This window comes from Jatropha curcas, chromosome 10 (assembly GCF_041381405.1).
Source record: "Jatropha curcas cultivar XTBG-Jc1 chromosome 10, XTBG_Jcur_1.0, whole genome shotgun sequence".
Lineage (NCBI taxonomy): Eukaryota > Viridiplantae > Streptophyta > Magnoliopsida > Malpighiales > Euphorbiaceae > Jatropha > Jatropha curcas.
Window position 1 is genome coordinate 12895680 of NC_143160.1, and position 19941 is coordinate 12915620.

At 32.4% G+C, this 19941-nt stretch overlaps 1 long non-coding RNA gene and 1 pseudogene across 1 annotated transcript; both read left to right on the top strand.

Moving 5' to 3' along the window:
* The first annotated feature begins 11732 nt into the window (after positions 1 to 11732).
* LOC149493114 (uncharacterized) lies at positions 11733 to 16698 on the top strand (annotated as a pseudogene).
* Positions 12955 to 15890, top strand: LOC149493115 (uncharacterized). The gene is made up of 2 exons (XR_016322890.1): positions 12955 to 13301; positions 15659 to 15890. It is a non-coding gene; the product is annotated as an uncharacterized LOC149493115 (long non-coding RNA).
* Positions 16699 to 19941: the final 3243 nt, after the last annotated feature.

A 19941-nucleotide genomic window follows, 5' to 3' on the forward strand; every position in this document is an offset into this window, starting at 1 on the left:
CTTAACACGTGGCAGTTATATGCCATATGTCCCAGCTATTGCTCCGCGTCCTTCGATTTGGTACCGTCACGTAGTCTATAAGATTTCACTAATGGAAACGAGTCATTAGTTTGTGGCAATTCTGTAATGTCAATAATTAACGGAGGATTGCTTGGCTGGACACGTGTTTTAATCTTGTTTACTTGGACCCACATAGCTTCAAGCATACTCTTCCGAGATTATGATAGGATTAATTAGCGTGTCTTGATCCGACGGCTCTAACACAGTAACACTATTAAACTAACTGGTGCACAAGCAAAGGATTGCAGATAGCTTCTGTTTGTTTGATCTTATGATTTTTACTTTATTATTTTTTGATTAATAATTAATAATAATTTAATTAATTATGTTTTAGAATCATAGGATTAGTTGACTAATTTAGTTATTTTTACTTTCCCGAAACCGTGGAGGCACCTATCCGCATTATTGTATAAAATATTTATATTTGCCATTTTAGTTAAAATAATCAAATATCAGATTCTATATTAATATAAGGGTTGTGAATATTCAAACCAAATTGAAAATTATAAATTACGTAAATTAAAATATTTAAAATAAAAATAAAATCAAATCGACTGATATGCCGAATCAAACTGATTCCACGTATTTCTAAAAAAAAAAATTGAATTGAAAAAAATTCAAATTTGTCATTAAAAATTAAAATCAAAACCGAGTTAAGTTAATTTGTTCAGTTTTTTTAATTGAAAGTTGAGTCCAATCCTAATCAAGTTAGTTCATCTATAGACATGACAATTCGAATCGGTCACAACTGATAATAAACCATGATTAACGGTTTTAGGTTCAATTTCAATTTTTCATTTCTTAAAATCAAAACCGGTGGTTTTAGTTTAAAACTTGTCGTGCGGTTTGAAACCGTGAAAAACGTATTTTTAAAAGAACTTTCAATTTGATTTTCCTTTTATATAATTTTTAAAAATAAATTTAAGAATTTTTTGAATTGGTTTATTTTTTTGAAGAGTAATATTAATTATTGTTATTTATTGAAGCTACAAATCTTTTAAAAAAATTGTTAAAAGTTTGGAATAAATTATCTAATTTAGTTCCAAATCGAAACAAATTAAGAATTGGCGATTTCAAGATAGTCTTAAGAACTGCTTAAAAACGGTTCTATTTCGATTTTACCTTTTTCATAATTGGAACCGCCGGTTTTAAAACGAAACTAACGATTGTAGAACTATGGTAATTGACTACACAATTAAGTATAATAAACTAAAGAATAGTACCAATAAATAAATAAATAACGATATATTTATATTTTACTTTGAAGATATTTGTTTTAGAAAATATTTAAAATAATACTTGGAACGTGCCATGTGAAAATTAATTAATTAATGTTTTGATATCTATGTGATGTTTAGTGCCACCCAGTTTGGTGCAGGCTTTAAAGAAGTTAGGTTTGAGCAAAGTTGATGGAATCGACCATGTTGAGTATTTCATCCACTTAATTTGAAATCTGAAGTTAGTTTAATCGAATATTAATTTTTAAATTCAAGCTCAATCAAATTAACATTTACAAATACTTGAATTTAACTTAATCTGACTGATTAAAATTAAAAAATGAACAATGTATTTATTTATTTATATAAATTAAACACTCAAATGAATCAGAATTCAAGCTTAATGTGCATATTATATATAATACATCAATATATTACATGCACATACTTTGATTAATTAGGTAGTTCTATATTTGAATTGGACTAAATTTATTATTTTGAGCTTAATTTTATTAGGATAAAAATTCAATTTGTCCTATGAATTTGGGAGCGGTATATAATTTTCAAAATATTAACTTTTCATATAATTATCACTCAGATTTTGCATGGAATGAATAAAAAGGACCAATTTTAATATTTTATTATAAATAAAATAATGATCTTAATATTTTTCACTGATAAAAATTATTTAAAAATTTTAAAAATTAGGAAATAAAAAGATTACTTAAAAAATATAAAAATAATTATAAAACAAAATTGCAAAACATTGTAGTCTCTTAAATTTAAAAATAACTCAATGATTTAAAGAAAATCTAGAATTAGAAAAATATTTGATTGTACTAAACATTTGATTTTAAAAAATAGTTAATATTTTTTAATTATATTTGATTTAAATCAAATATTTATCCTTTCCTGTAAAAATTTGAGCTTTTTTAGTTACTCAGTAAAAATTAAGGTGATAACTACAAAAGTTTATTTTTTGTGGGAATTGTATTTTATAATTAAATTTAGAAAGCAAATTGAGCCTTATAACCATTTCATTAAAAATAAATTGAGTTCAAATATTTTGTAAAACTCAAAAGTAACTTGATTTATTTATACTCAGGATAAAGTTAGATTTTGAATACCAAAAGAATAAGACGTTGAATGCAAATATCAAATATTAAAATGTGATATTCTCAATTATATAAGTAGTTGGAGGTCTCGAGTTCGAGCTCTCTTCACCATAATAATTTTCATTAATTTAGTAAGTTAAGGAAGTGCTATCCCATATTGTGTAGCTCGTAGTCTTATTTTGGCTTATTGGGCCTCCTAATGAATAAAAAAAAAGTCAAAGCATTAAATAATTAAAGCTAGGCGGTAGGTTTAGTTTAAATTGATTTATAAGTTTTCAATATTGAATAACAATTATATTGGTGGAATGATGTTAACTCCTACCTATAAATTAGAGATGAATTTATAAGAAATTTTTATTTGGGCTACTATTAAATTGTAAGTTATTTTATTTTAGAAAAGTAGACTGAATAAATATAAATTAAGAGATGTGAATATTGAGTTTAATTTGTGATTATATAATCATTTATGTAATGAGCTGATGTATCTCTATTGCGTCCATATGATTGGGCGGTTAAAGTGTAGGTCCAATCCTATAAAGACTTGTGATGAGAAGATCCATAAAATTATCTACAAATACACTAAGTCCCCTCTCCATCTTTAACTATAATTTAACTAGTGCAATTGAAAGCTGCCTATGTGAATATTGAGTTGAGGAAGATTTAGTGTTTATCATACAAGTTCCAATAGTACTCATGATTGTATGATAGTAGTAAATATGATGAGTCAAACTATGGACTCTACTTCAAACAAAAAATCAGGCACCCAATTGGTTTAGCTTAATATTAATATTAGTATTCTAAATTCATTTATTAGATCTCAATTTTATCTTACATGTGGTATTTGAGCTTGATTGTACATGAATTTAGAAGCCAAAAATTATTTTCATATTTAGAATATATACAAATTAGGCATTGTGGAATTAATTAGATTTGTATAAATATTTTTTTTTAAGAAAAAGAGTAGTATTATCAACGAGGCAATAAATCAACAATAATAAGACTAATTTCAGTTGGAAATAACAATAAGATAAGTTGCATTTGGTAGAGCATGAGCAATCTTGTTTGCTTGTCTATTAACAAAGAAAAGATAGAATATTACTTTTATAATCTTCTTGCAGCCATCCACTAACAAGCCAAACTCAGTAAAATTCAAACTTTGAGAGTGAATAACCATAGATATCTTTGCTCACCAACTTCAACATGAATATCCAAGTGATTGAGATTTTAGCCATGAAAACACTTCTCGCAAAGCCATAGTCTCAGCAAAACGAGGAGAGCTAACATAAAAAAAAAATTCATGAGATACTGGTGATAAACTAACCTTTAGAATCACACATAATAGCTCTGAACCTGAATTGAAAGCATTAGCATTAAATAAAGCATGCACATGCACTTAAGAACACTAACAGAAGGCAGAAACCATCTTAAGTTTGTCTTGATCCTGCTAACAACCTGCCCGCTCTGATTATGAAATTTTCGCAGCAAGCCAATGCTTAAGAATATGATCATTTTGAAAAGCAGCAACACCTACATTTATATAAGTTACACTACAAAAAAAAAGTGATTTTGAGATCGATGCAATTCGGTCGCAAAATTGCGATGCAATTGCGACCAATTGCGATCATTGGGAGATTGAAAATCCATCGATCGATTTGCGACCACACGGCGACAAAATTTGCGACGGATTTGCAATCGAAAACTCATCCATTGCTAAAACTAGCGCTAATAATTCCTACCAGTTTGGTTTCCATTTTGCGATCAAATTACGACTAATTGGCGACTGATTTTGCGACGGATTTGCGACCATTGAAAATTCCGTCGCAACATTACACGACGCATTTCAGCGCCAAATTTAGTTTCCTGTTCGCAAGAGATTAGTGACCGATTTGTGAGCGATAGTTTTGCGACCGACATGTGTGGTCGCAAGTTGATCGCAATTTGTGTGACATCAAAACGACATCGGAGGATTAAATATTGCAACCGATTTTTTAATTATTCAAAAAATAGGGCTTCATAAGCCCTTGCTTGCACTGGGTGAGCGGAGCGCATCTTCTCTTCTCCTTCTCTCCATTGCAGCAGCGTTTCTAGCAGATTCATTATTGTCCGTTGCAGCACCGGTCGCCGAAGAATCAGGATCTCGCTGTCTCCTTCCTCTTCATTCGCAGATGGTCAGGTACGCTTTCTCCTCTCCTCTCTGTCATAACTCTATTCTGCCTTTTTTTTGTGGATTTCAGTTTATTTAGATATTATTATTATTATTATTATTATTATTATTATTATTATTGTAGTTGCAATAATGACATGAAATAATTGTAATTTATGCAGTTATATTTTAATAAGTAAATGATTATTTAACAAATAGTATTTGGAATAATTTAAATACTCTATAAATAAAGAAAAATCAAATTAAACTATTTTATGCAATTTCTCACTTTGACAATAATAATTGATAATAAATACTAGTAATTATTGATAAAAATCATAATCCAATAATTTAATAATTTAATAAAAAGAAAAAAAAACCAACTTCCATATTATGTATTGAAATTAATTTTTTTGAAAATAGTTTATGTTGATTATTGTTTTCTTTGATTGGAAATCACATGAATTAGTTTATATTGATTATTGCTTTTCATTTGATTGGAAATCACATGAATTAGTTTGTGTTGATTATTGTTTTCATTTGATTGGAAATCACATGAATTATGCGTTTGAGTTGGTGGCCTAGTATTGTCCATTTTGCCTCTGGAGAATGTTGGTATGATATAAAAGTGTTTATATTACTGTGGAAATCTCGTTTTAAGGTTCGTGACCGCGTTTTTAAATTTTAGAGAAATATTGTACTAAATTTAAGCATGTCTCACCGTTTAAATCAATTTGAATATTAGACTCTGCAATATTATATAAAATAAACCGCTGCCCACTTAAAGCAGCTCTTGTTATTTAAAATTTAAAATATACTAATTTTTTTTTAAAATTAGTTTATGTTGATTTGTGTTTTCATTTGATTGAAAATGAAATGAATAATGTGTTTGAGTTGGAGGCCTACTAGTGGCCATTTTGACTTTGGTGTATGTTGGGATGATGTAGAAGTATTTATATTAGTGTGTTTTAACTTGAGAATAGATTATGTTATGCCGAAATGCTGTCGAAATTTTTTTAAAAACTAATTTTTTTTTAAAAAAAATTGATTATGTTATATATATATATATATATATATATATATATATATATATAACCTTAGTTAGAAATAATGAACTTAGTGAGTTAACATATATATAGTTACCCTTATTATAGAAATAATCTTAGTAAGTTAGAAATGTAAATGGAACATTACTTTTGGCATGTTTGAAGGATGGTTTAGGACTAATGCAATTACATATAATTTGCCCTTTATAAACAGAGTGTTAATTAGGTAAAAAAATGCGGACTAATCGACATTGGATGTACTGGGTGTAGGTCAATGGGATATTAAGATAGGAATTCTTGCAAGGATTGGAATCATTTATACAGTTTGCAGTTGGTAATCCCAGTTGTATGGATGGTAAGAAGTTGAGGTGTCCATGTAATTGCAAGAAGTGTCAAAATAGAGCCTTTTTAGATATCGATACAATTAAACTTCATTTATGCAAAAATGGGTTCGTGGAAAATTATTACGAATGGATACATCATAGTGAAGCTCGAGTTTGACAAGGAACCCAAAAGGAAAAGAATTCCTAGAATCCCTAATCGAGTGGATCGGATCAAAGATTAAGATGAATCCCCCCTATGGCACCCCACGTTTATACAGAAACGAAAACACCAATAATCGAGTAAAGAACAAGATAAACGCCACAATGAGTTGATAAGTTTACCTTAATTCTTGATGCAATTAGAGGATAGCAAATTCTCACAATCACTCTAATTAAGAAGAACATGCAAGAGCATGAACAATTCTGCCTTAGATTCAAATTATGCCAAAAATCCCGTTTTACATCTTAAGGAGGCTATTTATATGCCTCAAACAAACCTAACACTAAAGAACAGTATCTAATTAGGCTGCCCTAAGGCCAAAACACATGGGCCTAACTAGTACACACAAAATAGAATCATTTCCAGCCCAAAATAGACAACTTAATATTGGGTAGATTGCATGCATCATAAAATCAGCCCAAAACAACTTAAATAGACACTATGAGCCCATATCCCTTACATATTAATTAGACCAAAACAAGCAACAAGGGATAAGACCACGTCCAAGCCCACATCCCTTACATATTAGCATGGCTAGGGTGTGCTACACCAACAACACATGTCTCCAACATTGTAAGAAGCCCATGTGTGCCTTCAAGTTCCACACAACACTTGTTAAATGCCACATCAAGAAGCTCTTGTGTAATTTGGTCAACATATAAGGACATGACTGCCCCATATCACTTGGCATGACTCCGTGTAATTGTCCCACTAGGAAGCACCAATGGATCCATATCATTTCCCCTTTCCTCAAAAAGATTCGTCCTCGAATCTTAGTTAAAAGTTGAGGTATCCTTTGGCTTGCTAGGATCAGACCACTTTTCCTTAGAATCCATGCCTTTTTCTTTAATCTTCTTCTCCTTTTTAAACTGTATTGAACTCCATTGGTTGCTAGAACCTGAATATGCCTTTCCAATTCCTTTGTCTCCATTGGATTGCTTCTATAGACTGGTCGATTTGGAATGGTTGAGCCAAGAATGAAGTCGATTTGATGTTCTATCCCTCTCAAAGGTGGCAATCCACTAGGCAACTCTTCAGGAAAGACATCAGTGAACTCCATTGGGCCATTAATTTGTTTGGTATCTTTCGCAGCCTCTTTCTCTCTCTCAAGCAACTTTTTCTGATCAATATTCACTTCTTGAGGTGTCAATGGTGCAAGAACCACCTTTTTACCCTCAAATGAAGATTGGGCAATCTCTTCCGGAAATGCATGTTCAAAGTCCTGCAAAAGATCAACAAACACACTTGGTAAGGATGGGTTAAGATCATCAGTGGCCAAATAAGCTCCTTTGCACAAAGGTACAAATATAGGCTGATTGTTGTACAAAGCATGTTTATCCTCACTTGTCTTAGCTATCAAACTCACATTCTTTTCTTTTTCTTTTCCCTCTTTCTTTTTATATGCACTATGTGTATTTTCACTCATTTTATTTTCAATCTCTTTTTCTTTCTTTACAACCTCAATTCTCATATTTTCCTTTTTACATTGGTCTTCATACACTTCTTTTGAGGAAAATGATGTTAGAATGGTCATCCGCCCATCCTTTGTGAATGAATACCTATTGAGGTAATCCACACTTTTCCTTCCTTGCAGCTTTCCTAACTTATTGTTCCAATCCCTAAAGTAATGATTAGGATTATCGACCTCCTCATCTTCAAGAGTTTGAAATCTAGTTGGGGTAGTACTAGGACGAACTCTTGTTGTATTAGAGCTTTGGGCGGCTTTAATCTCCTGCAAATCCTTTTTCATGTCTTGGAGGAAACTGTTGTGGATTCTAAACTGCCCTTGGATTGACTCCATGAAAAGTTTCAACTGAGAATCTTTAATTTGATTTCCTTCCCCGCTGGTTTCTCCAGATTTGTCTGTACTCATGATTAGTACTTAAAAAAAATAGAAATCACAAAAGAATAGTGTTAAGGTAAAAACACTCCCTCACGTGTTTACACTCCTTATCACTCCTTGCAATTCCTCCAATTGTACTTCAGAATTTCCAAGCCAACCAACCAACTCAAAGAACGTTTAGAACACAAGGAAATAAACCTTAACAAGGAAAAGTAAGCACAAATTCTAGAAAGAACACTCAAAAACAAAATGGACAGTAGCATAAGAATTAGATTAGGTACTACTTGATTATATCAGTTTAGAGTGCAGAAACAAGAAAACACACCCTAATAATGTAACAGAAGTAAAGAAGGTACAAACAAAGAAAATAAAACTGAAATTTAAAAAGACGAATTCTGGATATAACGTATGAATTTAGTTCACTACAAAGCAAACCAAATATGGACCTAATTTAAATCTACCCAATCAAAGCAAGTAAAAAATAAAACCAAAATTTCAGATTTGACACAGAAATTATAGAGTGAATCACAAGTTGATTAATTTTAACTCTAAAAAATGCATGCTTGTGCAATTAAGTGTAATATAGGCTGTCCTAGCAAAATAATAAACTTTTCCAACAATGACTTTTTATTTTCTCAACACAAGATCCCAAATCAAGTCAAAATATGATGCCCTTCAAATGAATAAAGGATAGGCTATCAATTAAGATCCCAAATCAAGTCAATTATTCTGTCTTTAATTAAGTGTGAGATAGACTGTCCTAGCAAGAATAATTAACTTTTCCATCAATGACTTTGTATTTTCTCAAGATAAGATCCCAATTAAAGTCAATATATGCTACCCTTCAAATGAGTGTAAGATATGCTGCCAATAAGTTCCAAAATCAAATCAAATATTCTGTCTTTAATTAAATGTGAGATAGGCTGTCCTAGCAAGAATATTTAACTTTTCCAGCAATGACTTTGTATTTTCTCAAGATAAGATCCCAAATCAAGTCAAAATATGCTACCCTTCAAATGAGTGTAAGATAGGCTGTCAATAAGTTCCAAAATCAAGTCAAAGTATTCTGTCTAGGCTGTCCAAATTAGAATATTTAGGTTGTCCATCAATGACTTTTTTGTGTCTCCCAATTTCAATTTAGGTAGGTAATGGCTCTATATTCTGGGTGTCCAGCAATGACTTTTGTGTCTCCCAATTTCAATTTAGGTAGGTAATGACTCTTTATTCTGGTTGTCCAGCAATGACTTTTGTGTCTCCCAATTCAATTTAGGTAGGTAATGACTTTAACAAGATCTGACTTATCTTTCCCTTTTTTTTTTTTTTTTTTTTGATCAAGAAGATTGAAGAAGACAAACAAATCTCCAGATTTGGTATTTAATAACTAATACAACTGATTTTTTTTTTTTTTAAAATCAAGAACACAAAGCAACACAAGAAGAAAAAAAAACTCAAGGGATAACCAGCAAAAACCCAGATTTTGGAATAACTCCAAAGGATAATCGAACACTTAGCAAACACAAAAGAATAAAGCAAGATGAAACCAGATCCAAGAAGATCTAAAAAGCAAATTCCAAATCCAAGAAGATTTAAAGAGAAAAAATCTAGATCCAAGAAGATCTAAAGAGAAAAACTCAGATCTAAGAAGATATAACAAAAAAATTCCAGATCCAAGAAGATCTAAAGAGAAAAAACTCAGATCTTGAATTTAAACAAGTACTAAGACAAACATCAAAGGAAATCTAGCGACTAGAAAACTCAAATTCCTAAACTAAGATAACATAACTTACCTTAAATCTTTAATTTGGCTCTGATACCAAATGACAAGGAACCCAAAAGGAAATGAATTCCTAGAACCCCTAATCGAGTGGATCGGATCAAAGATTAAGATGAATCCCCCTCTATGGCACCCCATGTTTATACAGAAATGGAAACACCAATAATCGAGTAAAGAACAAGATAAACGCCACAATGAGTTGATAAGTTTACCTTAATTCTTGATGCAATTAGAGGATAGCAAATTCTCACAATCACTCTAATTAAGAAGAACATGCAAGAGCATGAACAATTCTGCCTTAGATTCAAATTATGCCAAAAATCCTGTTTTACATCTTAAGGAGGCTATTTATATACCTCAAACAAACCTAACACTAAAGAAGAGTATCTAACTAGGCTGCCCTAAGGCCAAAACACATGGGCCTAACTAGTACACACAAAATAGAATCATTTCCAGCCCAAAATAGACAACTTAATATTGGGCAGATTGCATGCATCATAAAATCAACCCAAAACAACTTAAATAGACACTATGAGCCCTTATCCCTTACATATTAATTAGACCAAAACAAGCAACAAGGGATAAGACCACGTCCAAGCCCACATCCCTTACATATTAGCATGGCTAGGGTGTGCTACACCAACAACACATGTCTCCAACATTGTAAGAAGCCTAGGTGTGCCTTCAAGTTCCACACAACACTTGTTAAATGCCACGTCAAGAAGCTCTTGTGTAATTTGGTCAACATATAAGGACATTGCTGCCCCATATCGCTTGGCATGACTCCGTGTAATTGTCCCACTAGGAAGCACCAATGGATCCATATCAGAGTTTCCAGTGGGTCAGGCCACTCTATTTCGGTAAGTTTAGAAGGTCAGCCTTATCAATTTCAGTATGGTAATCGATGCAATGATATGGTAATCGATGCAGGCAGAGAAGAATTTCATTGGGATAATATGGAGGAATCGCCAAACTATACAACACAACAATTGTTTGACATGCCATGCAGCTAACAGTGAACTGTGGCCTAGATACATTCGATGGTTGATAATTTTTACTGGACAGAAAAATTAATTTGAGGATTAGGACCATCTATGGAAAAGATTGATTGTTGTCGAAATAATTATATTATATACTGGGGGTCTTGACTCCGAATTAAGAGAATGCAAGTTTTGTAATCTTCCAAGATATCAACGGCGGGATCAAGGGACTGGTAGAGTACAAAGAGAGAAGGCTTTCAAGAAGATGTATTATTTTCCTTTTGTTCCTTGCCTTCAAAGGTTATATGCATCTCGCGACAGCTGAACACATGAGATGGCATGCTTTGCATGAATATGAGGATGGTATAATAACTCATCCGTCAGACTCTGAAGCCTGGAAACACTTTGATAACAATCATTCTGTGTTTTACTGCTGATATGAGAAATGTGAGATTGGGGCTTTGTACTGATGGATTTCAGTCATTTGGCCAATCAGAACAACAATATTCATCATGGCCTGTCATTGTCACACCATATAATCTACCACCCTTAATGTGTATGAAAGATGAATACATGTTTTTGTGTGTTATTGTACCTAGCCCTAATAATCCAAAACACAAAATTGATGTGTTTCTGCAACCTTTGATTGCCGAACTTAATTATTTATGAGAGTATGAGGTTGAAATGTTCGATTTTTCGGCCAATCAGAATTTCATAATGCGAGTTGCTTTGCTTTGGACCATCAATGATTTTCCAGCATTTGGAATGTTATATGGGTGGAGTATGGCAAGTAAATTGGCTTGTCCTCATTTCCTGGAAAATATTAATGCATTTACACTAAAAAATGGAGGCAAACCATGTTCGTTTGATTGTCATCGCAAATTCTTAGCAGAATCTCACCCTTAGAGGAGAAATCGACAATGCTTTAGAAATAATACGACTATTGCTGATCCCCCTCCGCCTGTGAAGTCTGGAGCTGAAATACTACAAGAAATTGAAGATCTAGGGCTTATGAAAGTTATAGAGTTAGATGTAGAAGAGGTAAATGGTAGACTGTGTAGGAAGAGCGGATGGAAAAAGCGAAGCATCTTCTTGGATTTGCCATACTAGAGTTCACTTTTTATCCGTCATAATCTTGATGTGATGCATATAGAAAAAAAATGTGTTTGAAAATCTGTTCAACACTGTCATGAACATTGAGGAGAAATCCAAGGATAATGTAAAAGCGAGAGCAGACATGAAGGAAATTTGTCGTCGACCAGAACTCAAGCAATCTGTTCTTACTGGTAAGTTTCCGAAGGCATATTATTCTTTAGATAAACCCCAATGGCAATTATTGTGCGAATGGGTTCGATCATTAAGGTTTCCAGATGGATGCTGTTCAAATATGGGTAGATGTGTCAACATGAGGAAATACAGATTGTTTGGCATGAAAAGCCATGACTGTCATATTTTCATGCAAAGATTGATTACTGTGGCATTTCAGGAATTATTGCAAGGGAAAATTTGGGAAGCAATGATGGAATTGAGTCTCTTTTTCAAGGAATTGACAATGACTATTATCCAATACGATGATATGAACCAATTAGCGCGAGAAATCCCAGTAGTGATATGCAAATTGGAGCAAAATTTTCCACTCGACTTCTTTGATTCTATGGAGCATCTATTGGTTCATTTGCCTTATGAATGTCGTATAGCAGTACTGGTACAATATAGATGGATGTATCTATTTGAGAGGTGAATCACTAACGTTCCATTCTAAGCATTACATATTTTATTTCAACTCATATTTACATATTGTGTAACGCCCCATTTTTTCTGTGTCTGAAATAGTAAGTTACCGGTCTGTGAATAGTATCATCGGTCCGAGAATAAATATTATTTTTGTCCGGAAAAATTACTATGTATGTTTAATATTTTCTTTAATATTGTTGGATTATGTATACATTATTTTTATGGGTAGAAAGTAAGTAATGAATATTTTTTGGAGAAATTAGAGAATTAGTGAATAGTGAATTATGTTGTTATATTAATTAAAGAAATTAGAGAAATTATTTTTATGGAGTAAATTTGAGATGGTGTTATATTAATTAAGGAAATTAGAGGAATTATTTTTAAGGATTAATTTAAGAATTTGTATGGAGATAAATAATATTTTGAAGGAATTTAATTTGGAGAATATTTGTAGCCATTAGATTGAATTACATTGCTCAATCCTAGCCATCCAATTTTGGTGAAAGGACCAAATTACCCTTTAGTCAACTCCATTATTTGAGCAACATGTTTTCTTCCTCTTCCTATCCATCTAACGTGAACTTCTTTCTTCTTCTCCTCCATTTTAACTTGAGCCTCTCTTTCTCTTCTCTTTGTTTTCTTCACTTATACTCACTAAATCCACCAATTTGACACCATTCAACTTGATCTAATTAATCAATCTTTGAGATTAAAGCTTGAGAAATGATATTTGGTGAATAATTTCAAGTAATTTGGAGGACAAAGGGTGGATAACTTCCTACCAAAGACAAGGGAAAACTAAGGCATCAAGAGTCTTATTTAAGCTTGTTAGAGCTTATGTTTAAGGTAAGTGTTCATAAATCCTCTTACCTTGTTTAAATTTTTGATTTTGTGAAGTTTATACTATTTTGTGAAAATTGGAAATTTTATATGAAATAATTTGATTATTGAATTTTGGTGGTATACATGTGTTCTTGGGAGATTTCTAAGCATGCTTATATGTTGAATTGATGAGGAAAACATTTTCTTCTTCATCCTCCAAGAGTGGCAGAACCTATTGATGAATAAGGCCTTAAGTTTTCTTGTTATTCTTTGAGGATTTGTGATCTTAAGATGATATTTGATGAGTATTGAGTATGTGGTAGAAATCTCTACCTTGTTTATGATTTAAGTAAGCTGAAATTAGGACAAAGTGTTATTGGGTGTGATTAAGGACTGTTTTTCGATCCTTTTGATTTTCCATTGGTGTCTGAGTCCTTCATGAAAGTTTTAGGTCTACTTCTTAGCTTTCCAACCCATCCTCTTGTGTCCAATTTGGATATATATAGCTCAACTTATGGCTAAAACACCTAAACTAACTCTGTTATGACGGGCCACATGCATTACTGAATTGAGTGCCCATTTTGACCACTATAATGGTAATATTATGTTCTGAGTTCTTCATAACAGTTGTTTCCCTATGTCTTCAGACTTCTCTGGTTTTGGATTGGTTTGATTTGAGTGTTTGGATAAGTAGGAATTTGATAAACATTGAAATTAGTTCGGCTGAATCAGGTCTAGACTGTTGGTCTGTGTTCCTAGCTTTTGTTTGCCATCTTAAAGATTGATCTAGGCTGTGGTCCCTTCATAACATTTGTAGTATTTTGTCTTAGCTTTCTAATGAATCAAACATCACTCAATTTGGAGACACAGAACTTAAGTTATGTCTTAAAAACCCAGCAAAGGTCAAGATTATATTAATGCTGGAAATTTTCTATGTCATGAATCATAGGTTTATTTGGATAAATGAAGGTATGAATTATGTGTGATGAAGTTCTCTTCATTCTTTGTATCCTTTAAGATTTATTTGACAAAAATAAGACATAAGTTTGAAAAGTGTTGTTGTGGATATGTTTAAATGGATATAAATTGGAAAGGTGTGAAATTGATTTAGATAATGCATGATGAGGGTTGAAATTGATACTTTTGTGCATAAGAGTTGTGTTAGCATGCTTAATTGGAGAAGAAAATTCCTCCCCTTGGTACCACCTTGGTGTAGTAAAGCTTACTTAATTATTTTATATATATGATATAAATATGATTATTTGATAACTTTTATATGTTTAGAGTTTTAACAAAGAAATGGGTATTTAAGGTGTATGTGCTTTGAATTTTGAATAAAGAAAATATGATTTTATATGATAAGAAATTTCTTATGATAAATTTCATTATGACTTTAAGAAAGTTTTAAAAGAAAAGGGATTTATGATAAATTTCCTATATTAAGTAATTTTGTTTAAGTATATGAGTTACTTAAGTTCTAAAGTAAGCTTACATGTATGATTTCATATGATAAGAAATTGTCTATGTTAAGTAATTATGTTTAAGTATGATTCTAAAGTAAGCTTACATTATGAATTTAGGAAGACTAACGAATAAGACAAGTTTTCTGATAAGTGATATGAAGTAAGAATTAAAATAAGGATTTCGGGCTCTAATATACTTAGTGTGAATTTGATGCGTGATTTGATTTTTATTCTGTCTGATGAGCATGCTCGGCATTTGATGCCATTCTGATAAGAAGCTATGATCATATGCTAGACACGTGGGTGTCTTCTGTTCTGTTAGGGCGGATGCGCTCTATATGTTCTGAATCTGTTGGCGACCTAAGGCCATTCTGAATCTGTTCTGAAAACTTATCTGCTTCTCTTTCTCCTAAGTGTATGCGAGCCCTATGGAAAATATCTGTAATACAATTAAACGAATGAGATCATATTATTTTAGTAAACATTACTTTGGAAATTACTGATTATGTTATCAAATGAATTTTCAAAGCATGATATTTCGATACATAGTATTAAAAATAAAGAGTATATGTATTGGTATAATGTTTAAGTAATGAATTTATGATTTGAAAGAATTAAATTATTTATGTTAATAATTATAAGTTTATTTGAAGGAACCAAAGTATTTATGATGATAAAATGTCTTAAGTAAAGGATTTATGGTATAAAGAATTAAATTCTTTATGTTATTAATTACTAGTATATGTGCTATTTGTTTTGCTATAAATGGAAATGTATGTTGAATTTTAATGCATTTATGATTGTAAATAATTTTATGAAATTTGTTTTAAAGTAAGTTGCTATCGCAACTTGGTAAGTATGTGAATTATGAGTACCACTGAATTTTATACTCAGCGCGTCGATTTTTATCACGCGTAGGTTGAAGATGTTGTTGCTACTTGACGATTAGAAGAATAGTATCAAAGCAGAAGTGACTAATTTGGGAGTAGTCGATTGAGATTTATATAATGAAGAATTATGGCATGTATAATTGTTACATTTCCAGATATTATGTTATTTGAAATATAATTGAAGTATGTAATTATAAAGTATTTTGATGTATATATTTGGAGAGAAGAATAAGATTTATTAAATGATTGAATATGAAATATTTGAAGTCAGTTGATATGATTAGTTCATTAAGACTTGATAGATATAATGAATGCAATTAATTGATGGATCTAAAATACTATTGAGGATTTATTCAATTATGAAAATATAAAAGTGTTGTTATATTATAAAGATTATTTGGAGATGTTGGAAGTTTAGAGTTTAATTGGGAGTAGTTTGTATTCACATGTTTGGCGAGCTCAGTTTTTAAAGGGATATTCTTACAATATTTCTGTAGGAATTTTCCCAATGTATATATAAAAAAAAAAATGCAAGGAAAATGAAATGAAATCGCTATTATAAAAATAAAAAAAAAAATTTACTCGCTAAACTTGTGAATACTCAGTTACTTCTAATTCATAATTTTAGTTTTATGATTTATATGTTAAGTTAAGACGGTGTCTCCGGCACCGAATGTGGCATCCGCCGTCGGGTCTCTCGGGACTGGGTGGCGGGTGTTACATATTGGCTTTGTACAATTATAGACACCTGCAAAAAATGAAAAAGAATGTGCGCAATAAGGCAAAGGTCGAGGGATCAATTTGTAATGCATATTTGGTGCAAGAAGCTTCAACCTTCTGTTCACACTACTTCGAACCACATGTCTACACCAAGCATTGAAGAGTGCCACGTAATGATGACCGAGGAGATCGAATAGAATTTGAGTTACAAGGAAATCTAACAATTTTCACCTATCCTGGGCATACGATTGGTAAAAAAAAAAAAGACGATTGACTTATGTAGAGATACGAGCAGCTCAAACCTATATTTTGTGGAATTGCGAAGACATTACACCATTTGTACAGTAAGTATAAATATTGTAGAGAGTCTAAACCCGGTCTAGAGCTTAGTTAAATCATATTTATGATAATATTGTTCGTTCATAAATAGGAAATATATCAAGCTTTTACGGCGTCAAAATCCCAATTTGACTGATACTACAGTTGATGCAAATCTGGACTCTGAATTTGCAAAATGGTTCAAATGTTATGCAAATAACTTTCTGGTTACACAACATATATGTGTATATTCTTAGATTCACTTGTGTCATTACTATTTCCCATAGGCTCGAAGCTCGGGAAGCGATATTGATAACAGATTCATTATGGATCTAGCAAGAGGACCTCTACCGGTTGCTAATGCCTACTCTGGCTACTTTGTAAATGGTTACAAGTTCCACACCGAGGTTATGGGAGAAGCAGAAAGACAATGAACATTGTTATTTGCATTAAGGGATCAAACTACAGTGACGTGTCAAATGATTTTTATGGCAAATTGGTTGAGCTTTTGGAGTTAGAATATCTAGGCCTACCAATCAAGTGCACAATCTTATTCAAATGTGAATGGTTTCATCCTACACTAAAAAACGTTAGCATGAAGGTTCATCCTAAGTATAATCTTGTGGATATTAATTAAAGAAGAAGATATATGAAGTACGAACCTTTTGTGTTGGCAATGCAAGCTGCACAGGTGTACTATGTCCCATATCCATCATTGAAACGAGATCATTGCGATTGGATGGCAGTATGTAAAATCAAGCCTAGATGTATCTGAGCCATTTCAAGCAGTTATGGTTGATACGCAATCGATGCAAGTTGTAGAAGATTTAACGGATAGATTGGATGATGAAAGCGAAACTTATGTTGAAATAGGAGCATCAGATGATGAAGAGGAAGAAGATCAAATCATTATGGGTACCTCAGAAGATGAATATCAAGAAGAGGAAGAAGAAGAAGAAGAGGAAGCAGATGATGATGAAGACACTTAATACTTTGAACCACATGTATTGTGGATAATAAATTAATAAATGTATATATAAATATTATTAATGAAGAATTTTAATGTTATGCACTTTCTTTATACATATTTACCATATGTTCTAGAATTCATATAATTGTATACATACATATGTATGTTCTGTTATCTGTAGTACAAATGGCTAGAGGCAGGGCGTTTGATTTAGACGGGTTAGGCAATGGTCCGCGTGGAGGTCGTGGTCGAGGACGTAGTACACGTGGACGAGGAGGGACTATCCATCCTCCTTCTTCTTCAGGTACGTCTGGGGCTTCATTCTCTGCTCAGCCTCCCATGCCGCCATCACTTCCTTCTGTTCCTTCCTCTTCTACCCCACTTTCTGGACTAGTAGAGTCTTCACCAGCTTCATAGTCACCTATTACACCAGGTAATCATAAATGTCATTATTGTCATTTCAGTTATATATTAATTATTTATCTGTATTTATAGCATTTGTTACTTATTTTGCAGCTTCACCAGAGCCACGTAACAAGCTTAGTTTGGTAGCGGGACAATAAGTACTTATTTACTTTTTCCTTTGTACTTGATTTGGTTCAGATTTTGATGTATTCGTCTACTTATATTTCACTTAATTTTTTTTTTCTCAGCATATATCCATCCTCTTGAGCATCAAGGCAAATTATGAGGATAATCAAGCTACATTTTGATAAAGATGGATACACATGGGACGCCGTACCACAAGATACGAGAGACTTTTATTGGAAAGAGTTTCAGGTATGATTTGGTTTAAGTTATATATTTATTCAATGTTTACAATTAATCAAACTACCTCTCTTTATTGAAATTTTATTTTTCATTTTTGCAAAAGCATTTTGTATGGGAAGAGCCAATTACAGCTATGCTAAAAGTGGCATAGGAGAAATTATGCACTCTACCATATGCTGACTTCACCTATAGGATGCGAAAAAGTGGTAAGAAGCAGCAGTGCGTGTCTCAAGAGATATGGAAGAGCTGGTAAAAGGCTTGGGAGGATCCTGCATTCAAGAGAAAGCATGAGATATTTGTACAAAACAGGTGCAGTGAGACTGGCGGTGATGGAGTAAGACCTTTTCGACACACATGCGGATCAATATCTGCTATAGAGACATCTCAATTATTAGTGAGTTAACTAGTCACAGTTACAAAACTGATGTCTAATGAAATGACACCATATTAATATATCATGCATAAAAATTCATTACAGCTGAAAAATATGGTCGTGAGCCCACACCGATAGAGGTGTTTACTTACACTCACACAAAGGACCACGATTGCCATACGTTTGTCGACAGACGTGCGTTGGGCGTCAATGTAAGTAACAATGAAGAATATTTACATTTACCTTCTAGTCATTTCTTATGTGTACAAGTTCAGTATAATAAAGCTTGCAACTACATTGATTAATTAATTTATTATTTTCAAGAGAACTACAGTAGAGCTCGCAAGCGTGTTGTTTCTTCTCAAGCTGAATCTAAAGCTGAGTCAAGAATTGATGAGTTAACACTTTATCTGGAGGCTGTAGGGGGCGAAAAGAAGAGGAAAGTATATGACATTGGGTCTCAGGCATCACAATTTTATTGCAGCTCAGCATCATACGCTTCTGCAACCAGCTCAAGACCACAGCCCGACCATAGTGCTGAGGAGATTACTGCATTACGGGCTCATGTTGATGAGCAGGAGAGATAACTTGCAAAGCTTAGCGCGCATGTAATACGGATGTCCGGTGAGCCTGGTGTTGGTACTTCTTCCTTTGATCCTCCGCCTGCTACAGATCGAGATGTTTCGACAGCTCAACAGCAGCCACTACTGTCTCCTCTTGATCCCGATATTGCAGATGATACCTTGGTCACTCCTGCCGACACTACAACACATCCAGCATGTACTCCTCCTGGCGATATGACACTAGATCATGCAGATGACCAACCTCATAGATTTGATTTTGGACCTTTTTAGCTTTTTGTAGTTTTTTCATATTTTGTATAATACATTACATTAACAATTACATCTTTACATTGTTAATATATATATATATATATATATAATAGTATATACTCAGATTCAGATATTAGGTTGATTTTAATATTTATAAATTCATAAACATATCATACATATTAAAACCTATATAAGCATGAACTAAACAACGATCATTATCAATATACATATTAATCAAAATATCATTAATATATATGTCAAATAATATACTATTATCAATAGGATTTATAATCATATAAATCATTACTATTATCTTGGTACGTAGC